We start from the raw sequence: 7,817 nt of genomic DNA on the forward strand, positions 1-7,817 counted from the left end.
TTTTATCCATTAATCTTACAAAAGTTACCGGGCGCTTGACTTTAGACCAAAGGGCATTCTTACATACTGTATCTGCCGTTACTAGTGGAAAAAGCAGTCAAAGGTTTACTTTCTTCGTCTAGAGGGATTTGCAAGAATCCCTGCAATAAATCTAGTGGGTGAAGTATCTCTTGGACCCTATAGTGGCGATAAGATCTCTCATTGATGGCATTGGATAAGGATCATTTTCAGTAATTTGGTTCAATTTTCTGAAATCCACAACTATTCTATAAGTTTTGTCCCTTTTAGGAACTAGCAAAAGTGGAAAAGACCATGGGGATTTAGATGGTTCTATTATTCCTTGCCTATTCATTCTTTGTACTTCTCTTTCAATGATCTCCTTCTGGGAATGTGCTACTCTGTAGGCTGGTATGTAAATTGGCTTTGTGTTTGATGGAATGTCTATCTTGTGCGTTATTTCGCGTGTAATTCCCAACGTGTCGCCGTCTAGAGCGACTATATCATTATATTCGCACAGTAAGTCTATGAATTCTTCTCTAACATGGTTTTCCTTAATGTCCTTTAAATGAAATCCTATCTTAGCTCTTCTCAGTTTTATGTCCTGAGCGTAATTTTCATTTCCTGAGCGTAATTTTCATTTCCTTTACTAATTGCTGCTACCGTTTCCCTTTCTACAACTCGTATAGGTATGGAGTATACTTCTGCTAGGCCTATCTCTGTACCTGGTGTTAACTTAACCTTTCCTCCTCAGTTATTCGTAATCTGTAACGCTATTTTGCTCTGTCTAACTTCATGTAAACTAGAAGAATAATGTATTCCATTTACTTGCGACTTTTCAGTAAGCGTGAGAATTTCCTTTCCCCTTCAAAATTGGATTTACTGTACATTCTACCCAAGTACTTTCTCCTGGTTTAAGTCTTAATTCCCTTTCTAACTTTAAATAAGTGCATTGATTTGATTCTAAGAGGTTAATGATCTGTTGTGAACTCGTGATGCATTCTGGATATCTTCCCTCTGTCTTATCCTTCTTTAAGATACCTTTTATCGTGGGATTCTGTTCAGTCTGGGTTCTTTTAATTGACTTGCATATTGGTATTCTAGAAATCTCACGACCGTTTTTAATCACTAGTTGTTCTCTAGGGGCATCAATGCTTATCCCTTGTCTAGCCATAGTTGGATAACCTATCAGCAAATGAGCAAAAGCTAATTGTATATCTCGGGCTACCAGAACCTTTTCTCTTAGAGCAATTCTTCCTAGCCTAAATGGAAAATCTAACTGTCCAATTACGTGGATATCATTACCCTGGACGTCTGTGATTCTACAATCTACTGCTGGGTTCAAACTTAAGTGAGAAAAATACAATCGATACACCTTTTCTGACATTATATTCTTAGGACTTCCTGTATCAAAGAATGTAACAATAGGTTTCTCTAGACCGACATGTGCGGGAAATAATGGTCTATAATTATATTCGTTCCCTACATCAACTTTGCTAACCTGTGTAGCTGGGCTTAGCCTTGACATTCCGGACGTTCTCTCTGTTATAGAGGAAGATTCATTGTACCAGTAAGTAGAAAATTTCCCATTGCGTCGTCTGACCTTGACTGAAATGGTTGATACCCTATACTTGCTGTTTGATTAGCATACCTATTTGGGGCTGAATCTCTATCTCCTCTAGCTGGGGGAGATTGACTATTGTTTCTACTCCTGCCTCTCGACTGAGATCTACCTCTAGGAGTTGAAACAAATTTATTCCTGCATTCTCGAGCACTATGTCCTATTCTCTTATGGAAAGGACAGAAGGCCATCCCTCGGCAGTCACTGGCATAATGTCCTCTCTTCTGACAGTTATAACATGTGACTGTCGAAAATCTCCTTGAGAAGATTTACCTGGCATCTTATTCTGATTTCTAGATGGTGTCCTAGATCTATTTGGACCTCTTTCCTTTTGTCCTATAGCGACTAAAGGTCTGTATATAGGATTCCCTTCAGATCTTCTACCTAGGAGTTTTGTTTCCTCCTCTTCAATCTCTGCTACATCATCAGATGTCTCCCACTTACGGGTCATCCTTGCAGTAACTTCCGTAGGCAGGCTTCCAATCATTATTGCTAATCTAAATATTTTTTTTAACATGACTCATTAGCATTTTTTGCTTGCCTCCTTCTACCTCTATCCAACCTGTGGATTCCATGAAGTTACCCCATTCATTCATATTGTTATACAACTGAGAGCTAAACTCTTGATAACGTCTTTCGTCTAACTTAAATTGACGCACTATCCTTGCCAAGCTAGTAACTGGATCTCTTTCACCAACTGTGGAATAGACCTTCCTAAAATACCGTTTCAATTCTTCCCAATTCTTAAGATCTCGGTAAGTCTCGGAGTGGACGTATCGTTCTAAGTCTCCTCCGGCTTCCAAATCAAGATAACTCTTGGCTTCAATAAGCTTTTCTCTATCTGTCCCCGTTATGCTATCTAGGCGTGTCTCCACTTGCTCTATCCAGTTCTCTAAGTTACAAGCTAACTGACCATCCTTTCTTCCGCAAAATTTAGCTATGTGATTAATCACATGTCCCTTATGTGTTCCCATTACTGCTGCGCTCGAATTCGCGGACTGTGTACCTTCCGGCATGGTTAATTTCCTTGTTTGACTTCTCGTGAGCACAGGCGTTCTTACGTTCTGATAAGTAGTCGGTCTCCCTTTGACCATCGACTCGTTAATGGAAATTTTCTTAAGTACTGAGTATCATTAGAAGTATCAAAGTCATGACAGTAATATCCCAAAAGAAAATGATAATAACAATAAATTGTTTTTACTAAAGTATTCGATCACCATAAAAAAATAAAAGAATTTTCCCCAGAAATATTCTCAAAGTCTTACGTTACCGGTAAGCGATTCTTAAACAACAACAAAACCCTCTTAACAGTACTGGTAAAACGATACTGAAACTGACCGTAAAGTGTACGCTAACGAGAGACCTCCCGTGAATTACCCTTGTTAAAACAAAATAAAAACAAGTAAACATTCATTCGACGTAACGAATAAGAGTAAAAAGCAAATACTAAAACAAAAAAAAATCAAAGTACAAGAAATCACAAATTAAAGTACATAAAATCACAAAAACAACCAAAATCACAAAAACTAACATAAATGACACAATCAAAAAATTCAAATTAAAATTTAAAGTTATTGGTTAGTAAATACAAATGTTCGGGAAAAGGTCTTAGTAGCTGATTAGTTATAATTAGTAAAATTAAGAAATATCGTAGAGTTTCGTTGCCAAAAAAAAGGTTCAGTATGAAAATCTTTTAATCTTGAAATACCAGAAATTGTCTAACTGAAATGTTAATCGCGTAATTTACTTTTAATAAAGTTTAATGTTATGTAAGTGTGGGGACATTTATTTGGACTTAACTTCTTTCGTCGTCTTCGACATCCGGGTTTGCGTCTGACCGCTTGCGTTCGCCTACCAGCGCGTTGAATGATGTGTTGGTTCCCCCTCTCTCTCTCTCTTCTTCTCTTCGGGAAAGGGGACCTCTCTCTCTCTCTTCTTTCCTCTCAGAGCAGGATTGCGTTGACGGATGCGTTTTCGGGATCGTTTTCTTTCCTCTTGATAATTTTCTTTACACTTTCGATATCTTGTTCTTCTAGAGGAAGTTCTTTCACTGTTCTTCGGAGTGGAGTTTTTCTTCGCAAAGTGTGGGTGGCTTTTATTGTTACAGCTCGGTAACTGTCTTTGTATTTGGGGAAACACTGGTACTGTCTTAGGGGAGAACTTCGATTTTGAGTGGCGTGAATGGATTGAAATCTCTTATGCCGACACTAAACTTTTGATTCCGTTTCGCGGCCGCTGTTTTTAACTGTCATTTGCGTCGCTTATCACCATTTCTCTTGCTGTCTTTTGTCTCTTCTTATCCTTACCGCTCGACATCAATTAATCTTGTCACTATATCAATTTTTATCTCATCGTATCCCATCGCTCTGCCACCAATTAATCTGTGCTGGTACTTACTTTCATCGCACAGCTCTAAGGTAACGTGCGCCGTGGAGGCTGTACTTTGGGGAATTAGGCTTATATAAATTCTTCTTGTCTTGCTCAATGTTCTTAATCTGGAATTCTCTAAAAGGGTTCTAATTTTGGATGAGAAATTAATTGATATGTTTCTTGGCATTAAGTTTATTCTTCGTTAGGGGTTCTTACAAATGTTTTCCACCTTCTGAGTTACTGGGCTCTTGGACTGATAAAACTTAATTGGCACTTGTTGCAATTACGAGTCTATAGGCACGAGGGAATTTCACTGAGTATTGATTGTCACTTTCACTGTCTTTGATTGCTTCGCACACCACACTTTTGCACCTGTTCTTCTTCTGGGGATTCTTCTGTCTTTCTCTGTTCGGCTGCTGCACCACTCGTTCTCTCCCCCCTCGTTCCCCTCTTTGTCGTGATCTTCTCTTGACTTCTCTGTTCCCCTTTTTTCTCTGCTCCCCTTCTTCTCTCTCTGTCTGCCCTTTTTGTTGGGTTGAAATCTCCTTAGCCCCGCCTTTGGATTTTTCGGATACTGACTGGGTGTGGCATTTTCTGAAAGACTTTTTGTGTCTTAGTGGCTACAGACATTATACAAGACTGCCTTCCTGTCATGCCTTCTACAATGATTTGTAGGCTCTGAATTTGTATACGCCTCCTTCTTCATGTCCTGGCTTCTTGGGGGCGTATCCCTTTAGTAACCTCATAGGTCATTCGTTGATACTCCTTTTGGGCTGTCTTATGACCAACACTCATGGCTTTTGATTCGTCGATACTAGAGGCCTACCTTTGGAAGGGTGGAGCTCTGAAGAATTAGGCACTCCCCTCCTTTGAACAACGGGTCATAGAATTCCTTTTTAACGTATGCCAGATGGCTCTCTCTGACCTGTTCACGAAGGGAACGCCGATTAGTCATAGGCTCTAATGAGAGTAGTTTCCAATCTCTCGAATATGCCTGGGCGATATCCCTCGTCGGCTATAATCTCTTGTTGGTCACTAATCGCTGGTACGGACAGAGGCTTTTTTGGGGGAGATGAAAACCAGATGTCTGATGGCTAAAAGCCTAATGTTTGGAGTAACAAAATCCCTTCTCTAAGAAAAATAATTATCTTATTCCCTTTTCTCCTTTCTTCCTTATTATCCGTTTCATGCCTTTTTCTTAAGTATTATTAAGTTATTGTCTTTTGGAATAACGACACTGTGCCACACTATTACATATATATGAATAACTTGATCACGAAGTATATAAAACGTGATGCTATGTATAAATAAAGGTTTTTTGCCACGAAGGAAAAAATGAAAAAAGCGAGATAGCCAAGTACTTTTGGTCCTATTCGGACCCTTTACCGAGGCAAACTGATTTTACAAAAGAACAACACAGTCAAAAGAAGGCTTAATATACAAACTGACACTACCAGATTAGCCATAAGGGCGATTTTCACTCTACAGAGAGGAGGAGTTGCCAGAGGCTAGCCACACCTTGAAGGATACCCGCAGTAAACAAGTTATTCTTCCAGAAAACAGTACATTTTGAAAAAAAACCCGGGAGCATATACAATTTAATATCATGTATTTTTACACAAATTTCCCCAACAAAAATTATTATTAATGAAAAGACGAAAGAAAATATAAATATATATATATATATATATATATCGAGCAAGGAGTGGGTGTGGGGACGCAGGGTGAGAAAGTGGTTAAAAGCAAAAATAACCGAAAACTACAGATTTTAGTGTCTAATCCATAGTTTTTGAGGTTGCTGAGATTAATAGTGACATTCCCGATGGTCTTCAAGTCAAGTTCAGCCCCTATAGGGAGGGGGTTTGAAAAGGGGTGGGAGGGGGGTGACGTGAAAATAGCCGAAAATGACAGATAATAGTGTTTAAACCATAGTTTTCGAGGTCGCTGAGATGAATGGTGACACTCCCGATGACCTTCAATTCAAGTTCAGCCCCAAAACTGAGGGGCAGTGAAAAGGGGTAGGAAGGGGGTGCATAAATCCTTAGTTTTCTAGGTAGCTGAGATGAATAGTGACACTTCTGATGCCATTTAAGTCGAGTTCAGCCCTGATAGGAAGGGCAGGTGAGAAGGGGTGACATGTAAAGAAACTGAAAATGGCAGATATTGGTGTCTAATCCATAGTTCGGGTTGGGAATGGGTTGGGAAGAGGGTGACATATGAAATGTTAGGTTTTTGAGGTTGCTGAGATGAATAGTGATACTCCCAATGGCCTTCAAGTCCAACTTCAGTGCCAGTAGGAAAGTGGTGTGAGAAGGGGTGGAAATGGGATAACATATAAAAATAACCCCAAACAACAGATATTAGTGTGTAATTTATAGTTTTCAAAGTTGCTGAGACAAATACATACATTCCTGATGTCCATTAAGCTTAAGTTCACCCCTGATAGGAAGAGGTCGCTGAGATGAATAGTGACACTTCTGAAGCTCCAAAGGCAAGTTCAACCCCAATAGGAATGGGGGTAAGAAGTGGTGAAATATAAAATGTCCAAAATGCTGGGCAATGTAACTGAAGCAACTATCTTAACAGGAAAAAGAGAGAGAGTAGAGGGGGTTTAGTATATATGCATGTGTATAAAAGGTCGTACAATTCAATCAGCCAATTCGCAAACTCCTGATGACAAGTTTTAGTAAACCTTCAGCAATGTGCAACTGCTGCTTTATTTTTTATCATAACACGGCCACCATCAGTACATTCTTCAGTGTGTCTGGCATTCCAGTTTCTTCTTGGTAACTTAGTTTTATGGCCATCTCAAATGGACTCACAGATGCCTTGATATTACTTGGCACCATAAACCATTCTTAAATAAATGTGAATTCAATGGGGAAGGAATCTAGAGACTTCATTGGATCACTAACAACAGACTTTTTGTTTCATATCGTATTCCAGATTGGATGCTGGGTTTCATATTGCTTGTTCTTATAATTTGTTGTCATTTTTTTTTGAATGACCTAATTCTTCTTCCACGTTAATACTGCAGTAATTGACGGCATTTGACCCACTTAGTAGGTTTTGTGAATTTTCATACATTATTGACTCATCCCTTTTGTTGGAGAAGGGGAAATTAACTATCCCTTTTGTTGGAGAAGGGAAAATTAATTATCCCTTTTGTTGGAGAAGGGGAGATTAACTATGACACTTATGAACATTAATCACAACTATTTAAAAGTATTATAAGTGGCAAGAACAGGCTCTTTTCTTTTAACAATCAGTGGCACAAAGGTTAGCATTTAAAGCCAAGGGGCAAGATCTCCAGACAGTAAAAACAACAATAACATTCAATGAGGATAACGAAAATATCAATGAAAACTTCAGTATTTATTATAAATAAATCTTAAGTTAAACCCACAAAGAAAAAAACTGATTAGGGTTTACAAAATACTTTACCTAAAAATATCCTCGTTCACACGATAGAACAAGAGACAGTAATTAGGAGGAGGAAGGAAAACAGCCTATTTCTAGAAGGCCCTGAAAATGTTCTTTTGGAGAAGATAATGAAAGAGGGAAAGAACCTTAATCCTAGATCATACAATTACTCAATATTTACATACATAATTACAAGTAACTTATCACAGATCACTTGATCTAACATCTAAGGTGGTTACACGCATGCACTATATGGTTGATAACACCACTACTCAATGCACACACGGCTGTCAATCAATTGCTCCGGAATCACGAAGGGGGGTCTGCAGCCAGAGGATACACTGACCCGCGTCAGTAAAGTCAATAACTAATATATTCAGTATATCCTTACCAGTATTCTGAACAG

Source organism: Macrobrachium nipponense, chromosome 6, assembly GCF_015104395.2.
Source record: "Macrobrachium nipponense isolate FS-2020 chromosome 6, ASM1510439v2, whole genome shotgun sequence".
Classification (NCBI taxonomy): domain Eukaryota; kingdom Metazoa; phylum Arthropoda; class Malacostraca; order Decapoda; family Palaemonidae; genus Macrobrachium; species Macrobrachium nipponense.